The sequence below is a fragment of the Strongylocentrotus purpuratus genome, unplaced genomic scaffold (assembly GCF_000002235.5).
Source record: "Strongylocentrotus purpuratus isolate Spur 01 unplaced genomic scaffold, Spur_5.0 spur5_scaffold_14, whole genome shotgun sequence".
In the NCBI taxonomy this organism is placed as follows: Eukaryota; Metazoa; Echinodermata; class Echinoidea; order Camarodonta; family Strongylocentrotidae; genus Strongylocentrotus; species Strongylocentrotus purpuratus.
The window spans coordinates 30,577,623-30,590,298 of NW_022145599.1; positions in this window are offsets into that span (position 1 = coordinate 30,577,623).

A 12,676-nucleotide genomic window follows, 5' to 3' on the forward strand; every position below is an offset into this window, starting at 1 on the left:
ATGAAACATCATGTCAGCTGCTTTGCGTGTTGCGAACATATTGCGCGAATATGTCCTCATATTGTTCCAATTACATAAGAATAAACATGTGCCTGATATGTTTATGTTCCGTGTATGGGGTGTATTATTTCCGATGAAATTAAGAGTAAAGATCCGATGGGGATCGTCAAAAAAGAGGCCACCACTTGCCATGCCCGCCGCGCGGAGCTATGGGCGAGACAGCCGAGCGCGATTTGCGTGTGTACAGCGGGTGTGTCGTTACTGCATTTGTTTTCCATGTGTTTGCCGCGTAGCCATAATGCAGTCTCTGGTCGGAGATCGATATAATTTCACTGTTTAATTGCAAAATTTCCAGTCTTCAAATTAATTTTATGACAAATCCTTTTGTTCATGCGAGTTTATTAGGGTATGCTTTCATATCATTGTGCAATGGAAGCGAACTATTACAAAAAATTTGGGGGTCTCCCCAGAAACTTGATTTGGGCTTTAATACATGTATGTATATATATATTCAATCTTTTAACCCTTTGCCTTCTGAATTGTTTATTTAGGCTCAATACAGGGATCACTTGGTTCCCGTAGCCAACGGATTAAAATAATTTTCAAGTGTAATTGCAAGTTCTACATATAGAAAGGGCACTTGACATGCCCCAACATATAACAAAGCATGAATAAATTGAATAAGTTAAAAGGCAAAATGTGTATCTTAATCCTAAAAAGACTACCAGACTATTTTGAAGGTATTGATAGCCTCAATCAATAGTGTGCTTTCGTTTTGGACGACGGAGCCTTCTGCGACGGTAAATAAAATATTGACCCATCTGCGCATGCTCAAATCTGCATGTTCGTCCGTCGTCCAAAATCTATGACGGTATTCGGGGTATTTTACCGTCGTGCCGACGACGACAACGTATAGCAAGGTCTAACAGTATGAGGCCGTGCATGGTACCTTGCTTTTAATAGAAAATCAAGGAATAACATAAGGAAAAGAGAGAAAAACAATGAATAACATAAGGAATTAGAGAGAAAAACTATGAATAACATAAGGAATTAGAGAGAAAAACAATGAATAACATAAGGAATTAGAGAGTAAAACAATGAATAACATAAGAAAAAGAGGGAAAACCAATGAATAACATAAGAAAAGAGAAAAACAATGAATAACATAAGGAAAAAAGGGAAAACCAATGAATAACATAAGGAATAGAGGGAAAAACAATGAATAACATAAGGAAAGTGAAAGAAAACAATGAATAACATAAGGAAAGAGAGAAAAACAATGAATAACACAAGGAAAAGAGGGAAACACAATGAATAACATAAGGAAAGGGAGAAAAACAATGAATTACATAAGGAAAAGAGAGAAAAACAATGGATAACATAAGGAATAGAGAAAAAAACAATGAATAACATAAGGAAAAGAAGGAAAACAATGAATAACCACTTGACTGCGACTCACTAATTTCCCATTTTACCCCGCGCACAGTGGGCCAGAATGAGACCAAAGTGCGCCAAAAACAATTAGTGAATATGTGTAACGATTCCAACAATCTGGAGAACCTAATCTGTACACTTCCAACTAGAGCAACGGGTATTGTTGGACTGGACTGCGGGCATGCTCCGCGTGCACTCATGTGTCCCATCCCATCTATTGTGTCTATTGTACTTATTGTTCGCTGCTTTGACGAATGGCTCAGAATGCTCAAAAACTGTGAAAACATTGCTTAGGAAAATGGCGTATAACTCAAAAGTATGCGGATATATGCAGCTAAATTTTACATGACAGAAAGCCAAGACTCTGATCATGAGGCCAATATATCAGTTTACGTGGGACTAGGTGGGAATCAAAACTTATTCATTGCACTGTTCAAGAAAATGTAATTTCATAGTATGTTCTTGGGGTTTATATCTAATTAGTTATGCAAATTTATGCATTTCAAGCCATTGAAACAGGACATATTTCAGAATGTGTTGTTACTAGAAGCCACACAGATTTATAGCCTAATCTGTCAAAAAATTTAGCTAGAATTACGTATGCGCCAAAAAGTAAAAAGTTTCTAGTTTTGGTCCAAATCTGACATAAATTTCAACTTCAAGATAATTTTTAGTATACTCAGTCCGTTTCAGAAAGAAATATTGGAAATAGATATTGTCCAATATTTTATCTTTCATATGCATGCAAGAAAAGTAGAAAAAATTTCACTCGCCAAACTGACTTTTGGCGCAGTTTGGGGTCTCCCTGGCCCACTGTGCCGCGGTGCTCCAATGCAATTTCCCATATAGGCAACACACACACTTTCACCAAAATGCATTTAGTGGGACGGCTTGTAATTATTGGAATCAAATCTATCATTTTCAATTCAAAATCACTCCCCTAAATTCATTATCACATCGCCACACTCGTCCGATGCTGCACTAAAATCATCCTTACTGCAATCATCAAAAGTCTCATCCATTATCACTGTTTTTTCAGAGAAATTGCATCTATCGACAACCATCGAAAACCACCGTGAACGCCATTTTGTACAAAAAGTATGTTGGCTGAAGTTTTCACCCAAAAGATTTGCTTTTTTCAGAAGCTAGAGTGCCATAAATTTTATAGCATTAGCGCCATCTGTTGGCCACATTATAGAGGCTGAATTTGATGTGCTATAAGCCTAGGGGTACAAGGCATTGCGGAGTGCCGTTGCCTACAACAAGACAATGCATGAACACGTCATATGACGTGCTCAGCACAGAACGGCAAAACGGAGAGCACATCATATGACGTGCTCCGCAGCCAAGTGGTTAAGGAAAGGGAGAAAAACAATGAATAACATAAGGAATAGAGAGAAAAACAATGAATAACGAGGGAATAGGGTCAATTCGTCGCCGTCCTGAAAAACGAAACAAGTTTTAGGGAGGATGGACACGTTGCACGCCCGACGGTAAAGTCACTTTTTTTATCCATCGTAGAATGCTCCGTCGTCCAAAACGAAAGCACACTAATATCTCGACCATGACAAAGCCAATCAACATTTTGCCCTGATTTTAAGAACTGTGGAAAGGCAAATTCATCGTTATTTTTTTTAATGTTAATGGGCAATTCAAGCATGACGGATGGGACATCCAACCCTCACTTTTGTGTATCTTGGCCTCATATTTTGAATTTTATGTCGCAGTATTGCTTTCATTACGATAAAAAAAATCAGAAAATGTGGTTAACATTTCTGCAATAAAATTCTTCATTTTTATTTTACGTACCAATTTTTGATGCCTCAAGTTGACGGGCTCGCTCATCCAACATCCTTGCAAAAGATTCCACTTCTGAGTCAGAAACCAATGACTCTTCATCATCGCTGTTGGTCTGCTCAACTGCAGTATGTGCTTTGCTCTGTGTTGACATATAGATATTTTTTTTCAGCTCAGGAAGCATCTGCAAGCCTGGTAGCTCTGCATCATCTACATGTACATGCACGTTGTTAGTCTGTCCATCTGCAGCCAGTGAATTGCTCTGTTTAGATGCTTTTTTGAGACCGAGAGCTAGCATCTGTCCCCCTCGAGAACTATACATTTTAGATACTTAAGATAAAAGGAAGGATAAAATTAGTAGGTAATAAATAGAAAACTACATGTACTGTAGTGATGCCAATACTCTGCCTAGCGTGTGAACTCGGCCAGGTAACCCAAATTGGTTCAGTGACGGCGCGTTGTGCTACCCACGCGTAGCGCATGACAGCCAGGGCATAGCGCACAGCGTTAGCACAACAAATACGCTAACAATGTGTGAGTGAGCAGCACAGCGCGCTGTCACTGAACCAAGGCAGGTGAGCTGGCCAAGTTCACCCGCCAGGCTGAGTATTGGCATTACTACGGTATTTTCATTTTAATAGAGGGAGTGATGTGATAATAAACAAGACAAATTTGACTGCATCTCCTATGCCTCTACCCTAAACTACCCTAAATGCAGTATAGGAAAATGGATGGAATTATTACAATGATGAGACATACATGTACTATCACCAAGTTTGAACCCCATATCTCTATTGGTTCTTGAGATATTACAATGGTAAGGCTAAAACCTGTAATTTCAAAAATTGACCTCTGTGACCTTTGACCGTTGACCACAAAATCTAATCAAATCATCTTCTTATGGTGATACACGCTATCACCAAGTTTGAGCCTCATAACTCCAGTGGTTTTCGAGGTATCGCGATAAGGCTAATATCAAGGATTTCAGAAATTGACCTCTGTGACCTTTGAACTGAAACCTAGTTACTCCAAAATCTAATCAGATCATCTTTATGTGGTGGTATATATTATTACCAAGCCAAGTTTGAAGTTCATATCTCAAGTAGATCTTGAGATATATCGCGATAACGAGGCCAACACCTGGAATTCCATAAGTCGACCTCTGCGACCTTTCACCTTTGACCTTGTTACTCCAAAATCTAATCAGATCCTCTTCCTATGGTGGTACATACTATCATCAAGTTTGAAGTTCATACCTCAAGTGTTTTTTGAGATATCGTGATAACGAGAAAGCAGGACGGAAGGACGGACGGACGGACAACCCGAAAACATGATGCCTCCAGCACCACCTTCGGTGGCGGAGGCATAAAAATAGAAAGGGGTGGCAGCTCAACAAGGAAATCTTTACAGTAAAGTGGGGAACGGACAGAGAACTGGCGCATGTGTTGCATCACTTGCATGTATTTTTTTTTGTTTTGTTTTTAATAGAATACTTTAACTCATGCTTTTTATCCAAAATCAAGAGAAAACGATGATACTTACATTTGTATCATGACATTGCCAGTGGTATATTAATAAAAATTGGTACATGACTTTAAATTATAGGTGTCAAAATCTATGTTTTGGCTGTTGTTGTTTTTTGTCTAATTCTTGGATGATAAAAACAGGGCTGTTTCATGGATTTTCGGGGTCAAACACTGCAGCTTACCAAATGTATATACATAAATTAAAAATTGAGCAAGTGTCACAGGAAACTAGGTCTGAATATATTAAATTTAAAACTAGGCTAGTACTAGGTGGGATATTCCAGCTTTAACACTGGAGTAAGTAAAGTAGACTGCCTGAGATTTGATCGCTAGTTAGCCAATTATATTTCCTGGGTAAATCCTGGCCCCGAAATTCCATAAATCATGTCTAAAGTTTGAATATATGCGTGCAAAATGAGTTAGTGCGGCGACATAGGTACCTGTAAGTCAAGTTTTGCCGTATCAAAATGACATGCCTGTCTTAAATGGTGAAAAAACATTGTTTTTGTAAATATTTTTGTGAGATTTTTTGCATTAATGTTTATAAGAATATGAAAAAAGGCATGACAGTGATATTTTTGGACATAAATATTTACCTTATATTGAAATTTAGGTAGACATTTAAGGTGCGCAGACGTCACATAGGGCCCCCTGTAATACAGACAGCTGGTATCCAGACAAAATTGGCAATTTCAAGAACTTTGCAAGCAATATTATATTTCATAATTTGTTTGACTTTGACTTTGACAATTATTGCAAAGCACGGATATTCACAATTATCTGTGCTAGTATTTCTAACTTAGATCTAGCCATAGCCATAGACCCTACACAGTGACTTTTTGTGACTTTTGTAGTGACTAACGCGACGGTGTCCATTTTCCTTTGACAAAATCAAACGGTACATTAAGCTACGCACCAGTTTTAATACAGTAAATGAATGTAATTTTTTTTTGTCTGTTTCAATGTTGTGAATTCATGATGATTTCATGAAATGATGAAAATACAGTACACAAATGATTTTCCCCCAAAGTTTTTGTGATATCTTCGATAGACTTGTTGTTTTCTAATCTATCCCAAACATTGAGCGCATAGAACGCGTATTAAGGAGTGCGTAGCTTAATGTACCACGTAGCTTAAGGTACCATCACCATATGGTGGGGGTACCAAAAGCTACGCGGGTCCTAAAGCTACGCACACCATATAATACGCGCTACTGTATGCAGTGCGTAGCTTAAAGACCCGCGTAGCTTTTGGTCCCCCCATCATACATAGGATTAGGAGATTTCTTTCTATGGGAGACTGCATGTGTCAATCTCCTCAGCAAAATCACTGGCTGGAATGCCAAAACAATCTTATTTTTAATTAAATGCCAAAGAAGTTACAAGAGATTCAATCTGAAAAGATTGTGATGGAAAAGGATATTGAATCGTACTTTATTATTAGGTAGTCTAGGTTTTATCCCCAATTTTGCTGGTAGTCTGGACACTCTATCCTCATCAGGCACCCAATTCAGCGGCAGAAAGCAATAAAAGCATTGGTAAGTTTGAAATATTATATTAATATGAGTACTTTTTAGGACTTGAATACGTACATTATGTTACCAAGTTATAACCTATGCAGTAAATGCAAATATACAGGTTTTTTTTTAGTAAAATAGTAGCCAAAAGATTACCACGCTGCGAACCTTTTTAGTCGCAGGTGTGGTATATACGGTATAAAAGTTTTAAAATATCATTGTGGCAAAATGCGTTTTTTTTCCCCCATTACTTTAGCCGTAATATTGATGAAAAGTGAAAAAAGGTCTCAGGAGGCAGGCCCCTGGACGGTCTCACGAGGGAGGCCGGAGGCAATGAGACCCATGCCTGCAGGGGCCGGAGGCGGTCCGCCTACTTTAAACTAGAAGTTGTAATGTTGCTGCCACTGTGATTCTAGTCACACCTGCAGCCCTAAGTGCAATATAAGGGGGTATTGCATTGTATATGGAGTTGTGCACTATCTGAGGACTGTACAGTACTCAGCTTGAATGAACTATTGGATAAAATCCTTTTTTTACTATTCAAATGTTATTGCCAAGTCGTGTTTTTTCAACCTTATGTTTATTTGGTACTAATTTAATAAGAATATTATTTTGGATTAGTGAAATCAAATAGACTCTACAGATAAGTAGTAATTTTGAGGCAAAGTTTTATTGACCAGAGGCAAATTTTTACTGTTGGGCGAATGGTATTGGTTGCAGGTGTGATTCAAGACCGATAAATTTGTCTCCTTCAGGGTCTTTTTAAACAAATTCTGACATTAATGGCTGACCCATTCTAGAGACAGATCGCTACGTATGCCAGCGCTATGCGGGCCTCCTGTTCGAAAAAAATCAGGCCGGAAAAGGTGCATTTTAGCTAAAAATAAATCTGCTTCCAGTTGGGTGAAAATCTAGTCATTTTCCACTCGTGTACGAGTCCCACTCGCGTCAACTAGCGAACGGGAAGCTGCCTGCAGTACCCGAAGTTTCGGCAGTGAACGTGATCGCGGGCTGGCAGTAGGCCCGCATAGCGCTGGCATACGTAGCGATCTGTCTCTAGAATGGGTCAGCCATAAATGTCAGAATTTGTTAAAGAAAGACCCTGATTCCTGAAAGAGACAAATTTATCGGTCTAGAGACTAGATCTAGAACTTGTGTGATTCTACTTCTAGTCCAATAAAGCAGAAAAGGAAGCAAATGCCTGGTAATGGTAAATAGTCCTTTGTCGTGACCTTTACCTTGCGTTGTGTAGTTGTTTGGATCATCCTCAGAGACTCAGATTCAGAAGCATGCCATTAAATTTTGCATTTGAAAAACTCAGAATGATCTTATTAATTTGAAAATTTAAGATAGCTTTGGCCTTTTGCCTTTGCCTTTTGCATGGACTGGTTTATATTTTACGTACCGGTAGATCTATTCTAGTCTAGATCTCTAGATCTATCTCTCATCTAATTACAGTACTGCCACTAAGGGGGAATGTACAGTTTAGCAGATGAGATCTAGAGTGACGTAGGAGGCGGGGCCTCCGTTACTAAGGCTCTATATAGAAGCGATTTCAGCCCGAAGGGCTGAAATCGCTAGAGAGCGTTTTGGGGCCCCAAAAAGTCGAAAATCGGGTTCCCCGTCAAAAAGTAGTTTAGTAACCTACTTGTAGGTTGTTTTTAAAAATTAGAGCAAAAAACCGTCGATCTGCCAAAATAATCGGCAAAAACTAAAGTAAACAAAAATACGGAACTATTTTCATGACGTCAGCTTGGAGAAGAATCTAGCTGGAAATTATTGAAGTATTGAAAAACATGCACTGCCACTGCGCATGTCAAGCATGAACTAGCTAGCTCTTGCGCGTAGTTAAGTGTGTGAACTGTGCAATGCATTATCACGTACGCAGCGCTGAGCGCTTATGCACACAATATATAATACACAAGACGTAGACTAGACAAACGCGAATTTTTAACAGCTGTAGACTCTAGCCTAGGTTTTCTTAGCCATCTAGATCATCAAATCGGATTTGGATTATCAAAAAAAGGTAAGCAGTATCTTGAATATAGGTCTTAGCCTTAGCTAGACTAGTTTTATAGTGATTTAATCCTAAAATCAGGGGGTAAACCCCCCAGACCCCCCTCGGCATTGATGCAATTTTTTTACAAATCGCCGACGACGCTGTTATGGCTGCTAACTAGATCATGTTAAGCCCCATATTATACAGTCCAGTACCTCGGCCAGACTAGCTACATGCGCATTAATATCTACCTTAGCAACGTTACGTCACATCCTTTTTGATCGCCGAGTGGCTATCCGCTAAACTGTGCTAGTACAATTAATTAATAACATATTAATTTTGTCCCATTAGTCTAGAAGATCTAGTCTAGCCTACATAGATTCTACATAATTTTTTACCGTCTGCCATCTGGCTCACATCTACGAGGTAAATGGTTCATATGAACCATTTACAAACCGTTAGTGTATTTTTATAGATATAGACCTAGATCTATGTCATAGCGCCACCTAGATCTATAGATGCACATACATGCCAACATTTGAAAATCATAAATCTGTACAAATTATGCTATTTTCCAAAAAAAGAGGAACAATCCTAACTCTCCTATTCAATGCTACCTACAGACAAATTTGTGTACAGGAAGAGGAACACCTGCATTAAAATGATAATTATCTTCTCCCAAAAAGAGGAATGTTCCTCTTTAATCTGAACAGTTAGCATGTATGGATGCATCGAATATAGAGTTGTGTTTTACAAAAGTTCATTTATGAACTTTAGCTTGAGTAAACTTTGTGATTAAATGTTTTGTTAATAGACTAGATCTAGAGTCTAGGCCTAGACTCTAGATCTAGGCCTATTCAAATGAGATTGCTAAGTCATCTATCTAGATCTAACTACTTTATGAATATTTAGAACTGTTTCAACATGAATATTATTTTGAATTAGCCTAGAATCTAGTGAGAACAAAAAGAGATGGATCATAATTTTCAAGAAAATTTCCAATGATCAGAAGGCAACTAGACTCTAGATCTAGTTACCATTGGCCGAATGGTAATGGTCCCTTGTGTGATCTGGCTTTCAATTTTTCCTGTGCAAGATATCTTGTTACAACATAAAATTAAGTGTATGGGACTAAGCTAAGCTATGCGTCTATTCGTAGCCGCACGGAAAGTCCGAAACTACTCAAAATTCGAATCTTTATTTGAATCATATGCATGATTTACACATGAAAACTACTTACCCAGGGCAGAATGAAACACCGGATTTCAAAATTCCGCTAAACTTTCCACTAAATATGCTTCATTTTACTAAGCACGAAGGTTTTATCTGGTCAAAACAAATATTATCGCTATTTTTCGTCAGCGCTGTTTATTGAATTTTGTACGGTACGATAGCTTAGGCCTATCGATATCCAGACGCGCGCGCATGTTCGATCGTCCGAAAACGCACGAATAATCATAATTTCCTGGAGCTCTATACTGGTCAATTTACAGGGGTAAAATTTTCGAAAAACTGAAAAAATCCACCGAATGAGATAAAAATCTCCAGATAGGAAAAACAAGAGTCCCAAAATATGTTAGTAAAGAGATAATAAAGATATAATCCCAAGTTCAGGTAGATTCGCTAGATTTGTCTCTTCCCCTTAGAGCTGACTTTTAGACGACGCAAGATATAACGATGCCAATTCTCCCAAGGGTTTAACACCCCTGTCATGGAGAGATTATGATTCAATCTAAATGTCGATTTCAGTAGGTGATAAAGTCCCGTTTATAGCCTTGATTGAGTCTCTAAACAGCTGGGATCGTACCAAAACTGCTATGCAAAACGTTGCAGGCAAGGTAATTATTCCCCCTAACTAGACATTCCCCGTAAGCCACAGTTTCGAAGCATAGAAATTGCCCGCAAGTCGCAGTTAAGGTTATAATAATAATAATAATAATAATAATAATAATAATAATAACATTTATAAGGCGCTTTGTACGGGTGTTTCAAAGCGCACATGTGGTCTGTCTAATCATAATACCGTTAAAAAAATCAATACATAATTAATAATAAACAAACTACTTAATTATAAACTAACTTGGTGTGCACCTCCAACAATATACTACAAAATTAAATTATAGCTGCTTAAATAGGTGGGTCTTGAGAAGGGATTTAAATGATTCAACAGATTGGGCATTTTGGATGTGAGGTGGAAGTTTATTCCAGAGGGTAGGGGCAATGGGGGAGAAGGCAGTCCCCATATCGGGTTTTCGTACGTGGGCCGAGAGTGAATTGTAAGGAGGACGATGAACGGAGGGATAATACATAATAATACATAATAATTACATTAATAGGGCACTTTAACCACGGTGGTATAATCAGTCGCATAGGGGTCCACGGTTGTAGGTTTGTAAAGAATAGGTGTGTACTGCCAAGCCTTAAAGGAATAGTTGAGTGTTGGTCAATACTCACATTAGCGAACGAAACTATGATCTAAACATAAAAAACATACAATAAATGTCTAAGAATGCATCATTGAAGATATAAATCCGAAATATTACATTAGAGTGAATTTATATGCAAAAAACCTGTTCGACTGCAAATGATTTTTTTTATCAAAAATTTTACTTTCGAGGCGTGTTCAGTGTAATTGTATAGCGCCACCTCTCGGTCAAGCGGCAGCACACCGTGAATTTTCGCCAAGACGACGATCGGATATGGGCGTGCAAGTAATATCCGAACCATGTCTATAGCGCGCTGACTGATTTATATTGTACACATTATGGTATGCGAGGCCTGCACATAATTGCATGGTCTGTGGTACTGGTAGCGCTATTGTTTTTGAACGCGATATGCGAATACTGTATGTGTATGTAGTGCGAGTACGCTCGACCTAGTAGTAGTGTATGTGTATGTATTGTACGTCGTATGACCCAGTTGATTACTTCTACAGTGTAAAGAAAGTGGCTTACTCTATCTATCAACCAATATGTGAGACAACGCAAGGGCAATTTTGTATTTCGTTTGTAGGAACAAAGCTGTGGAATGATCTCCCAGATGAAATTAGATTAAAAACATCGAGGTTATCTGTCCACCTACCTTCTATGTAAATGACGTGGGCCTTCGTTTTTCCTTTTATATTACTTGTCTTCCTTTTATAATATGTGAAGAGTTTCATTCCAAAAGGAGCCAAATCCACTTTGGGTACTTCTGAGTAAATTGCCTTTTTTATTTCTCCACTTTCCCTTTAGCCATGTATACCTTCATGTTGTTATATATGTTAAAGGTGTCACCCTGCATGGACCTGATTATCTGCCAATAATGATAAGAAAAAATCTTCCCTTCGGCTTTTCTGATGTTTACTAAATTTTTTGATTTTTTATTTTCGTGGATTTAGCTCCTTTTGGAATGAAACATGTTATTGTACCTAAAAAATAAAAAATAAATCATATTTTCTCAATAAAGTCACTGAAATTTTATTCAAATTTAGCAGCAAACCTTTCCTTTTAAATAATAATAGTGAAATCACACATAAATATAACCTTTCGAAAAGAAAGTAAACAACATTATTACAGTTTCATTCCAAAAGGAGCTAAATCCATTCAATTCCAAAAGAAGCTAAATCCATGTTTCATTCAAAAAGGAATTACTAACTCCACATTTTTTTTTTGGCACATATCGCACGACAACCAAATGCCCTAAGATGTTGATACCCACTTTGATAGAAAAATAAGGTTTTACAAAATGGAAAAATACTAGAAGAGAAAAGGTAAGAAAGAGTAAAGACGGATTGAGGACGGTAAACCCCAAACAAGAGACTCAAAAGATCTACCCCAGAATCCTCTCACCGGCACCAGAGTTGCCTAGGCCAATGATGGCCGAGAAGATTGCGCAATGTACCGCGCCGGTCTGGCAGGAAGGTGCCAATTGCGGTGAGGGGTTTTCATGGACCAGTAGATCTGAGATTATATTATCCAAAAAAAAGAGATGAATATGAATTGACAAATAGTACCAAAAATAGAAGAAAAAAAAGAAATAAAGTGAAAGGCGTAAATATTCTAAAAAAGAATGAAACGCCGATAATACCAAACAACAACAACAACACAAAATCTAAAAATTTGATAGAAATCAGAAATAACTGGTGGATTTTTTGGCTTATCATATGTTATAGGTCCAGAGCGACACCTTTAACATATATAACAACATGAAGGTACATGGCTAAAGGGAAAGTGGAGAAATAAAAAGAAATAAATTAAAAAAAATATTAAAAATTGTTGTATCAGTATACTATAATGAATAACAGTAGTGAATTAATTTAACATCTTACTTGATTCATACTTGTCCATAATGCAGTGTTTTTCAGTATTCTTATTTTGGTACTGCATGCAATTGTAAAGTTTAAAAAAAAAAGTGATTGTAACT